Genomic DNA, 14,435 nt, shown 5'->3' with positions numbered 1-14,435 from the left:
CATATACTGGTTGCTTAACTCTATTCCAGGTACTGTTCAAAGTGCTTTCTCGGTGTTATCTCATGCACCCTCAAGCCAAACTTTTGAGGTAGGTATTGACAGAAGAGAAAAACTGAGGCACAGGAAAACTAATTTGCCACAGCAAGAACTCGGACCATCTGACTCAGACCTCTAAGGATCCATCTCCTGATCTTCTGACAAAATATTCTTGAGTTTCTTACCTTAATCAAGAGCTGACGTATAGTGCAAAAATTAAGCCAGACCTTTCTTTGGATGTTCCCTTGGGGACAAGCAAGCATAATAGGTAAACAGAGATACATGAAATCTGGGAAATCAGAGAGGTTAGGGGTTTGGGGAAGTATGTAGGAAACAAGATTAATGATAAAAGATTTGGGGGAGTTGGCCTTGAACTGTCATTTATTTGAAGAGACTGTAGCCCAACTGCTGTGTAAATTCAGAAGTTATGCATGAGTTCTTCATTGCACATCTAAGGATTGGTGAGGTTATCACTTGTGAGGTCTCCATAAAAATGCAGTTTCCTGGGTCCTGCCCAATAGTTGGTTGAGTGAAGTGGCAGGATGAGCTAGGTTTTAGAACCATTGTTTTAGTCCATGCCCCTGACTCTTAAGGAAGGTTAGCAAATTGATGTCTCCTAAATCTGAGAGAGATTAATAGCCTCCCCCCCATTGCTGTAGTCTGCTTGTAGCCTTTACCCTTGGGAAGATAATTAATACTCAGCGTGAGCCTACCTGTGTTGGGTGTTAAAGGAGATAAAGGGGAAGACAGAGAAGGAGCCCTGAATCTGTCCAGGAAGTCAAGGCTGTCACATAGGAAATTTGCTGAACAAAGCAAGAGAACCCACAATGAAATGCTGGATTGCACAGTTGAGAACGTAAGATGAAGAAAGTGTTCAGGGGAGAGAGAATATTGTGGGTAACTCAGGCTTCTGCTTCTGATTTGACTGCTATTTTTTCACTTAATTTACTCCCTCTAGGCTTAGTCCCTTCATTCTGCTCATCCCTGTTAGCTAGGATGGGACTCCTGAGGTGAAGGGTACCCTAGCATCCTCAGCCTGGGAGGTTCACCATTGTCAATCTCCATGTCACAATGTGCAGGTAAATGACAGAATGCGACTGGTTCTTGGGAAACTGGACTATTTAGCATCATGCCTTGAGGAAGATGGGACTCCTGCATTTATGGTCTTCCCATCTCTAGAGACAACCAGACACATATGGAAACTCACAAATCAGACACCTGCAGGTAGGTGGGTCAGGAGGTATGGCCAGGTAGAAAAGCCTTCTTAGAGTGACTGAGCTCTTTGGTAGTTTTTGAGATCTCACCACTCAACTCAAGCAGGTCCTAGCTTTTGTAAAAGAAGGTGCTGTATTAGATGATCCTACTGCAGGCCCTTCAACTCTGAGGGTCTAGTTCTTTGCTAGACAGTGCAAATGCCTATAGAGTAACCATCAGACCCTTCTCTGGTTGGGTCAGCTCCCACTTGAAATCCCCAGTTTTAGCTTGTTTTCAAAGTCTCCTCTTTCAAGTTGCAGCCACATCCCTATTCCCTCAGTTCCCTTCCCACTTGGCCCCCAACTTGGTAAGCAGCAAGTCTCCCCTATAATCCCCAGGCCATCCCATAGGCCTTTAAGGTGTCTGTGCTGTTACATGTGGGGCAGACAGAATGACTCAGAGCGGAGGAATGAACTAATCAAGCTACCAGAGCTCCCAACCGAGGTCTTAGGTTTGTCTCCAGCCTTGGTTACTACCAAGACTACTACCCCCAGACCATCATTAGCTAACCAAGGACAGGAGCTAAAAGCTCCACCAGTTTGGGAACTATATTTCCTCTTGGGAGATATTCACCCTATAGTTAACCATCACACAAACAGTTGTGAATATCAAGTGTTTTGGACTGCATTGCTCTTAACTGACCACAGAGAAGACTGGGTCTTTTCCACAAATAGAAATCTAGCACTCTCAGAAACCTGTTGCAGTGTTTAGCCTTCCTTCACCTCTCACCATAGCTTTCACAAAATCCTTCGTTTTGTTTAAGCTAAATCTGGCGTTCTGCAGTCTTAAATGCTCTCATTTTTTTCAGGCTAAGGCCAACATGGACATAACTAACTAAACCGGAAACCTAGAGTGTTGGATGGAGATGCAGAGCAGTGATCCCTTTTCGACAACTTAGGGTAATATGTTCCTGACATGGAAATATATTCCTGATACAGTTTTTAGGACTAAGATGAAGGTGAAAGTAGGAAAGCAAGACAGTGAGTTGTGTAGAGAAGGTAGTCAAAAAAGGCACAGCGCTCTCTTCCCCACTCTAGGCTCACTTCTTTCTACCCCTCCCCCTGCATCAGCATGTGGTTACTTCTCTAAGCTAATATAGTTATTTAAGCCTCAAGACTGGCCAGATGCACAGCTGAGTCTAGGTCACCCACTTTATCCTGTGAAGTCTGTTTTACCTCCTTGACCTTTAATGAATACCTATTATGTGGCCAGCAGCCAGTGGACGTATGATGTTCAGAGCAGATGATAGACTGGAGATAGCAGTTGGGGACTTAGTTTAGATAGAAGCTAGGAGCCTTGGAAGTGGGTGAGAACAAAGATGAATGAAGAGAGCAAGAAGGGAGGAGAGACCCTTGGGAGCCACCAATATTTAGGGGAGGATGGAAGAAGAAAAACCTGGGAAAGATTCTGATTACTAGGCAGAGGTAACCAAGGTCAAGACTAGGCTGTGTTCTCACAGACTGGTGAGAGATGGGGAGTAGCTGGGATGAATGAACAGGATTAATAAATGGAGGTTCACTAGTGATCTTGGGGCAGGGGCTGACGAGGAGGCATGAGTGGGAGGTGAAGGAATAGAGATTGCAGTGCTTGGGGTTCATTTCAACCAAAGCAAGGCCCACCTTTATCTCTTACGTGTTAGACCTCTGAATAAGATCTCATTTGAACAAAGGAACCTGCTGCCTTAAAAAAAATCATCAAACAACTGATATGCAGAAGAAAACACTTGGAAAGCATACAGCTGGGTAAACTGCGAACATATTGTTACATCTGTTTTCTAGATTTGGGCTGAAGTGACCTAGAGGGGTAAATAATGCTAGGTGAGAGCAAAACATTTCAAGGCAGTGAATAGCAGTCTTAAAACCCAATAAAAAAAATTCCATGCCTTGGGCTTCCCTGGTGGCGCAGTGGTTGAGAGTCCGCCTGCCGATGCAGGGGACCACGGGTTCGTGCCCCAGTCCGGGAAGATCCCACATGCCACGGAGCGGCTAGGCCCGTGGGCCATGGCCACTGAGCCTGCACGTCCGGAGCCTGTGCTTCGCAACGAGAGAGGCCACAACAGTGAGAGGCCCGCGTACCGCAAATAAATAAATAAAAATTCCAAGCCTCTTGTCACCTAGAAATCAGAAATATGGCATATGTACAACATATAAACCAGTTGGTTGCCAGAGAAATGAAGTTTCTAATTTACACAGTGGAATTTTGGGGTTCTTTAAGCCTGTCCTGGTCTCTCAAACTGGAACACCAAGGACTTTGCATTTGAAAGACCAGGGGAAGAGGGAGTGTCGACAAGATAAAGGAAGAAAGGGTCCTACAACATTTGAGTGCTAGGCATACTTTATTTTTAATCTCATAACAACCCACTGCAGTAGGTATTCTTAGTTTACAGATAAGGGAATTGAAAGACTTGCCAAAGACATCCAGCTAGGAAATGGCTAAACTGGGATTCTGACCAATAGCTTCAGCTTTTTCCCCTTGAACGTATAAGCCACTTTGGGTTGGAAGTGGGAAGCAAGCCTCAGATGCCCCTCACCTGGATATTCCCAGACTGGCAATGTTCTTTAGCTGGCAGAGTTTCTGTCATCAGGGCACTGGCACTGACATCTTTTTGGCAGAGCCACTGAAGTGCAGGCCCTAAATATCTCTCGATCACCACCTACCATAAGCACCCTAAAGAACTGTGAGGGTGTGTGTGTGTGATGCCTAGGAGGCAGGGTATCAGAAGGTGTGATAGTTTTGAGTATATGTGGTTGTGAGTTGAGGATGCATGTATGTGACTGAGAGACAAATTGCTTCTTTGAGGATAATTTTTGGGGAAAGGGCCAGAAATCATTTAAAACTATCTGGGGACAAACTGCTCTCAGAGTCAGGGAGGGAAGGCTTGTAGAGCAAGAGGGGATGTTGTTTTTCTCCAGAAGTCCCAACTTGGATCATGGATCTTAATGTGTATAGAGACAGCATGTGGTGGAATGGACAAAGCTCAGGCTTGGCAACTTGGCTTGGGCAAGTCACTCTACTACTCTGAGCCTCAGTTTGCTCAACTACAAATACGATAATCCCTAACTCACACCAAAGAGGATTCCTGGGAATCAGAACCTGGATTCCCTATGTGACTTCTCCAAGGAAGGCCTTCACCCAGATCTATTCACTCTTTTGTCCTCACTGATAGGGTAGGGGAGAGGTGGTGTGGATGCAACCTTCAGTGAAGCTGGAAGGCCAATGTTTCCAAATCAAATTCTTAATTTCCCAGAGTCTGGGAGTGGCTGTGCTACACAGGCATCGATGTACTGAGTCAGAAACAATCACTGGACGCCTTCTGAGGGGCTTTCTTGCCTGATCGCTGGGGGCAGGCACTGGGGGCTCAGAGGTGAATTAGATGGAGTTGCTTCCCTCGAGGAGCTCAGTCTAGGGAGCATTCAAGAGGGGATTTCCATCAGCGTGGTGCACTTAGGAGGGTCAGAAGTGTCAGCGAAGTCTGGTTCTCTGATCAGGAGTAACCGTCTGGTTGCAAATGCTCCATAAGTAACTTCCTTCAGCATATACCCCCTGCAGTCCAGGCTTACAGTCAGATGCTTGGGCCTTTGCCCTCCACAGAAGTTCAGAGCCTCACTAGGTGTATTAAAGTGCATTTTTATCATCACATGTGATCTTCATAACAGGGTAAGGACTGCCATGTTAACTTGTACAGGACAGGAGGCTGAACCACAGGTAATAAGAAGACTAAGTGGAAACCATAGGACTCAACATGTTCTTTCTGCTCTACCCACCCTGCCTCCTCTTACATTCACATAGTATCTGTTATGCCTTCATTTAGGGCAGAGCCTCTTGGAAGATAGAGCACAAATCTGAGATAGGGCTCCAGACATCAGAAGGTGCCTGTTCTGATATAGAAAAACTTGGTCTTCCCTCTAGGGAGCCCCCAGTCTGAGAATGAACCTCAACTTCCATGGCCCTGCCAGGTGCTGGGCTTTCTACTGAACACACACTCTTCACCTCCTGGTCTTTCCCCCTTTACACCCTTCAGTGATTCCATCAACCAAGCTGCTGCCCAAATTCTAGTCCCTACTTCACCTGAGATGACCTACCTCCCTTCCCAAATCAGTATTTCTTCCCACCTGCCCTATCTCCTTAGTAGCAAGCTTCCCTCCCCATCAGAGTCCCCCCCACCCCTGTGGACTCTGAGGGAGGGAAGGGTCCTTAGAGCCTGTCTTTCTACCCCAGTTTTCACCCCTACCTATTTCACAGGAGAGAAACAGGCCCATAGGGAGGAAGGGACTTGCCTAAGGATATAGTACTAAATTACTGGCCACACTAAGTCGGAAGCCAGCTTACCAAACCACTAGCCTCAAGGCTCTTCTACCTATTCACACACCAGGCCAGTGACTCCTCTTTTCCCTCCATTACCCAAACTGAATCAGTCACCCAGTCTTCTGGAGTCTTTCTCAAACACGTCTCTCTGTTTTTATTCTTGCTTATCCATTGCCACTGCCCTAGTCAAGTCTTCATTACATGTCACCTGAACTGTTAGGACAGCCTAACTGGTAGCAGGCTCCCATTCTGCCCACAGGCCTTTAAGGCCCTTCACATTCTGTACACCCCACCTCATCCACATTAGCTTCCTTTACTGGATACCTCAATCAACAGGTCTTTCCCATTCACTCATTTTGTATTCTGGCCCCAGGCTCAGCTCTGTTGAGCACAAACATGTGGGGTAGCCTACCCCACCCCTCCAACACTACAAATGATTCAGGGAAGCATCTGAGTCAGAGTTTTGACTTGAGGGCTGGGTTTCTGGATTGGGGGGGCTGGGAGAAAGAGAAAAAACCTCTTGGCTCCCTCCAGATATCTACCCCTCCCACCAGAAGATGTACCTCTGTAGTCTCCAAACCCACTATTACAACAGCCTTTCTGCCTCACCTTGCTGCCTGTAGGCACCCCTCATTCAACCCACCCTCAGAATGCATCCAGCTGCTGGGATGTTGAGCATCTTAAACCATAGTTCTGGGCCTGTGGTCCTGTGACCAGCCATGCTGCTTGCACATTCTGCTGTGCAGGTCTAAGAATGTTAACAAGGTAGTAAAGTCTTCTGCTCTTTTTTTTTTTTTTTTTTTGCGGTACTCGGGGCTCTCACTGTTGTGGCCTCTCCCGTTGCGGAGCACAGGCTCCGGACGCGCAGGCTCAGCGGCCATGGCTCACGGGCCCAGCCGCTCCGCAGCATGTGGGATCTTCCCGGACCGGGGCACGAACCCGTGTCCCCTGCATCGGCAGGCGGACTCTCAACCACTGCGCCACCAGCGAAGCCCAAGTCTTCTGCTCTTTGACTGCATCTTTCCAACCCTGAGTTTCATTACCACAGCCACACTTGAAATGGTTCTTAATGTTTCCTCCATTTCTACCTGAGTGCCACCTTCTCCATGAAGACTTAACCCAGTTTTCCTCAGCTAGAAAGAATCTCTCTGCTCTGAGCTTCTGTGGATGTCTTAATTACGTATACATTTTCCACCTTGCCTTAGCTCTTTCTGTAGCATCTCCTCAGCTAGGTCTGATGCCCTTGGAGGGTACATAGTGAGCATATCATTCAGTCTCTGTAATCGCACCCAAGCAGCAGGTGCGGTATGAATGTGTCTGTCTGCCTGACCCCAGTAGGTGCTTAGGCAAATGCCTGTTGCCCCAACACAGGACTTCCAGCTTATACCGCTCATTTTTAGGCAGGCACTTAACAGAATGGGCCGGACACAGGTTACACAGACAGGGGGGTCGGGACATTCCAGCCAGTCGCTAGGGTATCCTTACCCGCCTCCCTCTGCCCAGCTCCAAATGGGGTGTGTGTATGAAGGAAGTGGGGGCCAGGTAGCCCCGCTAGCTCCTCCTCCGGGTCCACCCAGCGGATCTTTGAGTCCCAGGAGGTCTCCTAGTCCAAGGGCCTCAAGAAACTCGAAGCGGCGGTGCGGCAGAGATAGGGACCTCTGCCAGCGATGCGCCTCCCACTCACGACTAGTTTAATTAATTTGTTTATATTTTTTGGAGGGAGGGGGACGTTCAATGAAGGGGAAGAGGTGGAGCGAGGGGAGGAGGCGGGCCCAGTATGACTGACGCGAGCACCGGGGAGCCAATGGCCCGTGGGGGGCGTTCCCCCCCATTCAGTACTCCTCGCCTGGCTCGGAAGGTATGTTAAACAGCTGCTTTTAATTTGGTCTCCCCAATCTCGAGGGTTTGGGGGGCTTGTTTGCCGGCTGGTCGCTTTGGCCAGTCCGCCATGGTGTAGGCGCCGCGGGCCCTGGGACGGAACTAGGGGAGGCTCGGAGTCCGGCGGCCGAGGGAGCCGAGCGAGGGGCAGGCCAGGAAGGAGAGCTCTTGGCGCCGCCCGCTCGCCAGTGTGCGTTTCCAAGCCGGGCCGGATCCGTGGGGAGGGGGTCGGCCCGGCCCGGGGTCGCCAGTGCGCTGGCCGTGCTGCCTAGTTTATTTCACCGAGCGGTCGGTTTCGGTAGGTTTGGGCGACGGACTGGGTAAGGGGCCGGCAGGAGGAGATCCCCCTCGCTCCTGCAATGCCTTAAAAAATTATTGTAGAGAAGAAAAAAGGGGAGATTCCATACACCAACTGGAACCGGGCCCGGGCTGCGGCGCGCGGGCTCGGCAGGGGGCGGCGGCCTGAGCCAAGCCGGCCAGGCTCACTGAGCCCGCGGCGCCGGGAGTTGGTCGAGAGCTGGAGTTAGCAAGCGAGACCGGGCCCGCGGCTTTCCCCGCTAACCACGCCGGGCGAGGGCGGCAGCCGCCCGAGGGTTTTGTTTCTGTCCGCAAACTTGTCGGAGGGGGCGGTGGGCGCGTTCCGAAGAGGCGCGGGCGCCTAGGGCCCGCGGTTGTTATGGACTCTGGGGGCGGGGGCAACGCCGGACTTGCGGGAGGGGCGGCCGGGGGCGGGGGAGGCCACCGGAAAGAGCACCAGCGCCTCGGCAGTAGACCCATGCGCCGGTCTGGGCTCTCCTAACTCCCAGGCCGTGGCAGTAGAGCCACCATTCGGCGCTGGAACCTGGCCTGGGGGTGTGGAAAACCTCCACGAACTCGGCGGCTGCGACCCGCGGCCCCAGCTGATCCCCTTGCAAACATGGAGCTGCCTCCTTCCCCGCCCACCCCAAGGCAGCGACGATGGCTCCCTTCCCCTCCCCCGGCCGTGCTGTTTGCCCGCGGATGGGGCGGGGGTTGGGGCACGGGCTTGTGAGCGCGCCCACGAGGGGGTGGCCTGAAAGGGGCAGTGAAGGTCGGAAACTGGAAAAACAGTCTCCACGCTCGGAATCGGGAAAAGGAAATGCATCAGCCGGCGGGAGGGGCGCGGGGGGCGCGCCTGTCAGCCGGGATGGCGGCCGTGGGCTGGGAGGCGGGGCGCCGGTGCGAACCGCCGAGGTCGGGCGGGGCGACGCCGGGATAAGAGGCGCAGGGGCCCGGGCTCATGGAGCGCCGGGCTACCCCTGCCTCCACTCCTTGGCCTAGCCTGTTTACTATCTACTCCAGCGACGGCTTGTGCAACCGGCCCGGAGAGGAGCTGAGGGGCGGGGTCTTTCCCTCTCTCTTCCACCCATCTCGGGCTCCTCCAGAGGGCCCGCCTTCTCTTGTCTTCCACTGGCTGGGCGAAGCTCCCTTTTTTCCTTCTCGGTTGTTGATTGGATGACATTCTCCCGAGCTCCGCCTATCGGAGGCCGGGCTGGAGTTTAAGTTGCTAAGATTTTTTTCCGTGAAGGGCGGAGGGAGGATTCCTGCGGCTTACGTGAGGCGCAAGGGTCCCGCCCCTACTTCTGATTGGTGGGGTGGATAGTCCCGCCTCCTCCGGCGCAGAGAGCTTGGAGGGGGAAGTCCACCCCTGTTCTCCGCCCCCTCCCCTAGCGTGTGTGCGCGCTCAGCACATGTGTGAGGCCCGCCTAGCTCCTTCGAACAGTCCTCCCGCCCGGAAGTCCCGGGCTTGGAGCCCTTGGCAAGGGGGGGCGGGGAGAGCCAAGAGGCACACTATGATTTCTCCAAGTCTCCAGATCCGGTAGCCTTCGATGAAGTTAGGGGTTGACGGTGTACGGTGGCTTTGGGGGACTTAGCTCTCGGGGTTCTGCAGGAGGAGGGTGTGGGGTCTATGCTTCCTCTCCAAGTAGTAAAGTTCTGACCCTGCGGCCTGGCTTTTCCCGCGACTCTCGACTTCCTGGAAATCGCCCTAGGCTTAAGCTTGAGAACGCTGCGGACGCTGGCAGTGTGTTTTCTTCCCAGCACAAGACAGCCGCTGGCCTTACTTGGCTTTATCAAAAACTCTGAGCAACTTAGGATTGGCCTGGATGCCTTAGGCAAGACCCAGGGCAGCTCATCCCCTGTTGACAGAAATGTCGAGGGCGGCCCAATTATGCTTGGGTTCCAAGTGGTTCTTGATGTCCAGGTGGGAGCGCCGTGTGGCACCCAGTCCAGGGAGCGGAGGACGGCCCAAATTTAAATAGCCCTCGGTCAGTTCTGCATAATTACCTCCTCGTAACCTCCTAGAGGTTTTCCCTGGGGGTCTCGTTTGTTTCGTTGGTGTGACTTATTTTTTGAGCTACGTCCTGGGGCAGGGCTTAGCTCCCGGCGAGGCTGCTCCCATCTGTCGGCTATTCATGGAGTTCACAGTTCGCTGCCTTGTCCTTGCGGCTTGGAGTCAGGCTCACCTGTTGCCAGCGCTCATTTCTTGTGGTCTCCGGCAGATTGCAGAGGGAGGACAAGGTAGGACCTAGGAGTGAGTTACCTGGGGCCTGCCTCTTGGATACTGACTCAGCTCTCTTGGGGGAGTAGCCTTTTGGCGGAAGAGAGCGGGAAAACTCTAGTCCCGCCCCCTCCCCTCCTGGCGCTCCGTGAGCGCCCCCCAAAGCAAGGCCAGCGTCAGTTCTCCCTATCTAGTGAATAAATAAAAGCCACCTAGGTATCGCAAGCACTTTGTCTCTCTGTTCAAGGCCATATTTCCTATACAGAGAGGGCCTAGGGACTGTCATTAACACTCGTTGGCCAAGGAGGAGGGAACAGCTGTTCTAATTATTGTACCCAACTCTGGAATTTTTATTATTTCTCTTAAGTGTGGCGTAGGATTCATTTATGCCGTGGCCTGTTTGGTCTCCTTCCTCAGTTCTTCGAGTCTGATGCCTCCAGTTCTACTCTGGAGATCGCTAGTGCCTTACGCTTCACGCTCCGCCTTCCGGAGGCTTGCCAGGGCGTTGGCTCTTAGGGCCCTGCCCTCATTTTGGTTATCTCCGCCCTCTTAGGACTGCATATTCAGGTTTAGGGAGTGTCGGCGAGTATGCAGCCACCACTAGCTGCGGGCTGAACAACCCCTGGGGCTATTCCTCGACTTTGGTCTCCAGCCCTTAATTCTGCATTCTATACTTACTGAAAGGAGCTGTCGGCTGCTCCGTATATTTGTGTTTACAAGGAGGCAGTGTGCGGAAATGTAAATTGTAGAGAACTGGATGGGAATGATGAGGTTCTCTTTATCATTTTTTTGTAAGGGGGTCCTGCAGGGTGGCAGTGCTGCTGCCTCTCCCTTTCAAATCCCAGGGCATCGAATTCCCGCTGCTGAGCTCCGCACCACCTCCTGTTTCAGGCCCTGGAACTCTGCGCTTCAGTCTCTAGTGTAAACATTCCACAAAAGGACTGCTAAGGTTCAGCCTCCTCGCGCAGGGCGGAGTCAGCTTCTTCCTAGACGGGGATCCTAGCCAATAGAGGCTCCTACCGGCGTCGAGATACCCAATCCGATGGTTGGGGGCGGGGCCTGGCCGGCAGTGCAGTAGGAGGAGACTATCTCACGGACATTTTTACCCCACATCGGTTACTTACCTTCCTGGGGCAGCCAGAGAGCTAGGGGTAGCCTTCCAATGCAATGACCGGCGAGGGAGGGAGCGGAGTTGTTGGGCCTGTAGCTGAGAGGGAAAGGGGCGGGACATGTGGAGTCCTCCAATGAGACGTGAAGAGCCTCCCTGCTTCCTCCAATAGTGTTGCGGCTTGGGGGTGGGATTCAGCAATTCGTCTCCAATAGGCGGGGTTGAGTTAGGGAAGCTCCCCGCCAATAGGGGCGTGGAGAAGGTGAGCGGCTTTCCCCCCCATCCCCTCCCAGCCGGGGGGGAAGGGGCGGGCAGTCGGCAGCCAGGGCACAGCGATTGGCTAACTCTTTGACAGGCGGATAGTACGGCCTGTGCGGAGCGAAGTTGAGTCTTCCCTCTGCGGGGCGGGCCGGGTGAGTGGGCGGGATTTCCCGGGTAACAGAGAAGCGGCGGCGGCGGTAGAGGCGGCGGAGACGGTTTCTCCATCTTCCCCCCCTCCCCTTCCCCCCTTGGAGTTTCCCTCCCTCCCTCCCTCCCTCCTTCCTTCCCAGTCTGGGCACTGGGGCCTGTGACCGCTTCGTTAGCGGAGAGGAGGCTGCCAGTCCGCTTTGGCGGGCCTGTGCCCCGCGCGTTTCTCGGGGCCTCCCTGCTGAGCCTGAGGCTCATGCTGAGAGGGACACGCAGTGAGAGCGGCCGAAGCAGCTTTGCGGTCAGAGCACGCCGGGCCGGGGTCGGGGCAGGGAGCCTGGTGGCGGGTAACGCCGGACTCGAGGGTGTGTATTTTTTGGGGGGACTGACCTCCTTGGCTTCCCGTAGAGCAGGCGGGCGGGAGGCGTGTGGATGTGTGAGGGGGGTGGGGGGCGGAGCGGGGTAGCTCTCGGTGCGGGAGGGGGAGGAGAGCGTAGTCCCGGTGCGCGCGGAGGGGGCGGGCTCTCGCGCCGCTGCTCAGGGGCGGGGCCGGCGCGCGCGTGCGATTGTGGAGAAAGGGGCGGGGCTGGGCCCTGTGCTAAGTGCTGTTTGCGGTCGACCACCCCTCCGGTCTTCCCGGGTTGGGCGGGGCCTCGGCTGGGCGGCCTTGCACTGGCCTGCTGGGGTGAGGGGACGGCCTGGGGGGTCTCCCCCTTGTGGCTTCGGGGCGCGGCAGGGAGGGGGCGTGAAGTCCTCCTTCCTCCGCCTTCCCGGGATCCGGTTGGCCGGAGGGGCAGTATGGAGCGGCGATGCCACTCCCCCTGGCCGTCCTCCCCCTTCCGCGGGTTTCCGCCTCCTTGGCAAGTGAGGCGGAGCTCGGGAAAGCCCGCTGTCCGGTCTGGCTGGGAGTCGCGGCGCCTAGATCTGCCCCGCCCTACGTCTCTTTTGGGTGGGAGGGGCCCCCAGACTGCAAACTGAAGATGTCAGGGCTTTCTCTTATGGCTCAGCCATGGCTTTTGCCTGGGGCACGAGGGTCAGGTGCCAGAGCTGTTGTCCCTGCTTTGCTTGGTGCAGCATGGATGGCACCGTGCAGCCTGGACAGTGAGATCGTGGTCCCCTCCCCTCCCCTCTCGGTTGTAATTATTGGGGAGAGGTGCTCAAGATCCTTTCGTTGCAGTCTGCGGTCGAGTGCTGCTCGTGCTGAGACCGTGCTTTCGCAGCGGTGATGGTAGGGGGAGGGGCAGAGACTCATCAGAGACTAGAAATGTGGCCGGGGACAACCTTTCCTGGAGTTCCCTTGATGTTGGGTTACCGTGGCTGTACGGGGCGGGGTTTCCTCTGAGCCAATGGGATGGTGGGTAGTTAGACTTCGCCACTATTTCGGTGCCTTAGAACTTCAAACCCAGTTAGCCAAGAAAAGGATGTGGAAACTCCTCTTCCCAAGGCTGAAATTTAGAAAAGGAAGGGTTGGATTTACATTATATTAAAAAAATGATCTTTTATAAAAGATGGTGATTTTTTTAAAAAACTCAGACTTTGAATGAAATACTCCAATTTCTTCAGCTTCTGCATTTTTGCATGCTTTAATTGTACTGGTGGTTCTGTAATAACAGAATTTCTCAAATAAATAAGTTGCAATTTAGGTAGCTTCAGGTGTTCTTGAAAAGTCTGCTTGTTTTATGTAATTCTGTTAGAACATCTAGACCACTTTCTATTTATATTCTATAAAGCACTGTTCTTGCGCTATTTTTTTTTTTTTTTTTACATAGAGTAGGGTGAAATCGAGGACTAGTGTAGCCTTGTGTATGTGACTTACGTAGTGTTGCCCTCCAACCTGTATTGGGAAATTGCCTTAGGACATTTCAAGTTTAATGAACCAGTTTAATTGAGGGTTTTGCTGAGTTGAGACATTATCTTTTCTTAAGAGAAATTACTTGTGTTCTCAATATTTTTCATGAGAAATTAAACAAGGAACAAATATGTTTATTTATGCACTAATATCTGAGCAAGCTCACTGGCTAATTAGCTGAACTGAAGTTAAATTCTGGATTTGTGCTTTGCTCGGTGGGAACTGAGAGCTTGGTGCCGTGTGCTATACTCATGTGAAGAGATTAAGTCTCACCTTCTTAGCTAAAGAAGTAGCAATGGCAACAGTAGCTTTTTAGTTTGGTTAATGGTGACTGTGGTATAGAACTGGTGTGGAGACAGAAAACCTGGGTGTTTTTCCTGATGCTATAAACTGACAAAGTTTGTGAAAATAGTGGAGAATTTACCATTGAGGAAAGTTTGGTCAACACATAGTTGTTCCTACCATTTGCAATGCTGTGTGCTGGGAAACATAAAAGACCTAATTCATATCCTTAAAGAATATGTTGGGACATCCCTGGTGGTGCAGTGGTTAAGAATCTGCCTGCCAATGCAGGGAACACGGGTTTGATCCCTGGTCCGGGAAGATCCCACATGCTGTGGAGCAACTAAGCCCGTGCGCCACAACTACTGAAGCCCATGTGCCACAACTATTGAAACCTGCAAGCCACAACTACTGAGCCCGCATGCTACAACTGCTGAAGCCTGCGTGTCTAGAGCCCGTGCTCTGCAACAAGAGAAGTCACCGCAGTGAGAAGCCCGCGCACCACAACTAGAGAAAGCCTGCATGCAGCAACAAAGACCCAACGCAACCAAAACTAAATAAATAAATTTATTTAGTTATTAAAAAAAGAAAAAGAATATGGTGTCTGTTGGCAAACCAGGGTCAGAAGTCCCACATAGGCTTTGAGAATTCAAGTAAGAGCCTGGATATGCTGCATTAGGAAAGTTTTCATAAATGCTTTTTCTGTCTCCAAATATCAGTATCATATACTATAGTTTTGTCAGAGTCAGAGACCCTAGAGAGATTTGCATTTTGTAATTAAGAAGGTTTCACCTAAA

General features: G+C 52.3%; 1 protein-coding gene across 2 annotated transcripts in view; it reads left to right on the top strand.

Annotated features, from left to right (window-relative positions):
- The first annotated feature begins 7,410 nt into the window (after positions 1 to 7,410).
- Positions 7,411 to 14,435, top strand: part of SIN3A (SIN3 transcription regulator family member A) — a 65,421-nt gene continuing 58,396 nt past the window's right edge. Inside the window, exon 1 of one of the 2 annotated variants that reach the window (XM_059058876.2) lies at positions 7,411 to 7,453. The gene's annotated coding sequence lies outside the window, so the exon portion shown is untranslated. Of the gene's footprint in view, positions 7,454 to 11,518; positions 11,873 to 14,435 lie in introns of those variants that run through there. The other variant, XM_059058874.2, reaches the window with a different exon arrangement.

This window comes from Kogia breviceps, chromosome 3, assembly GCF_026419965.1.
Source record: "Kogia breviceps isolate mKogBre1 chromosome 3, mKogBre1 haplotype 1, whole genome shotgun sequence".
In the NCBI taxonomy this organism is placed as follows: Eukaryota; Metazoa; Chordata; class Mammalia; order Artiodactyla; family Physeteridae; genus Kogia; species Kogia breviceps.
Note: the sequence above shows the minus strand (reverse complement) of the source record. Positions and strands in the feature narration are given on the sequence as shown.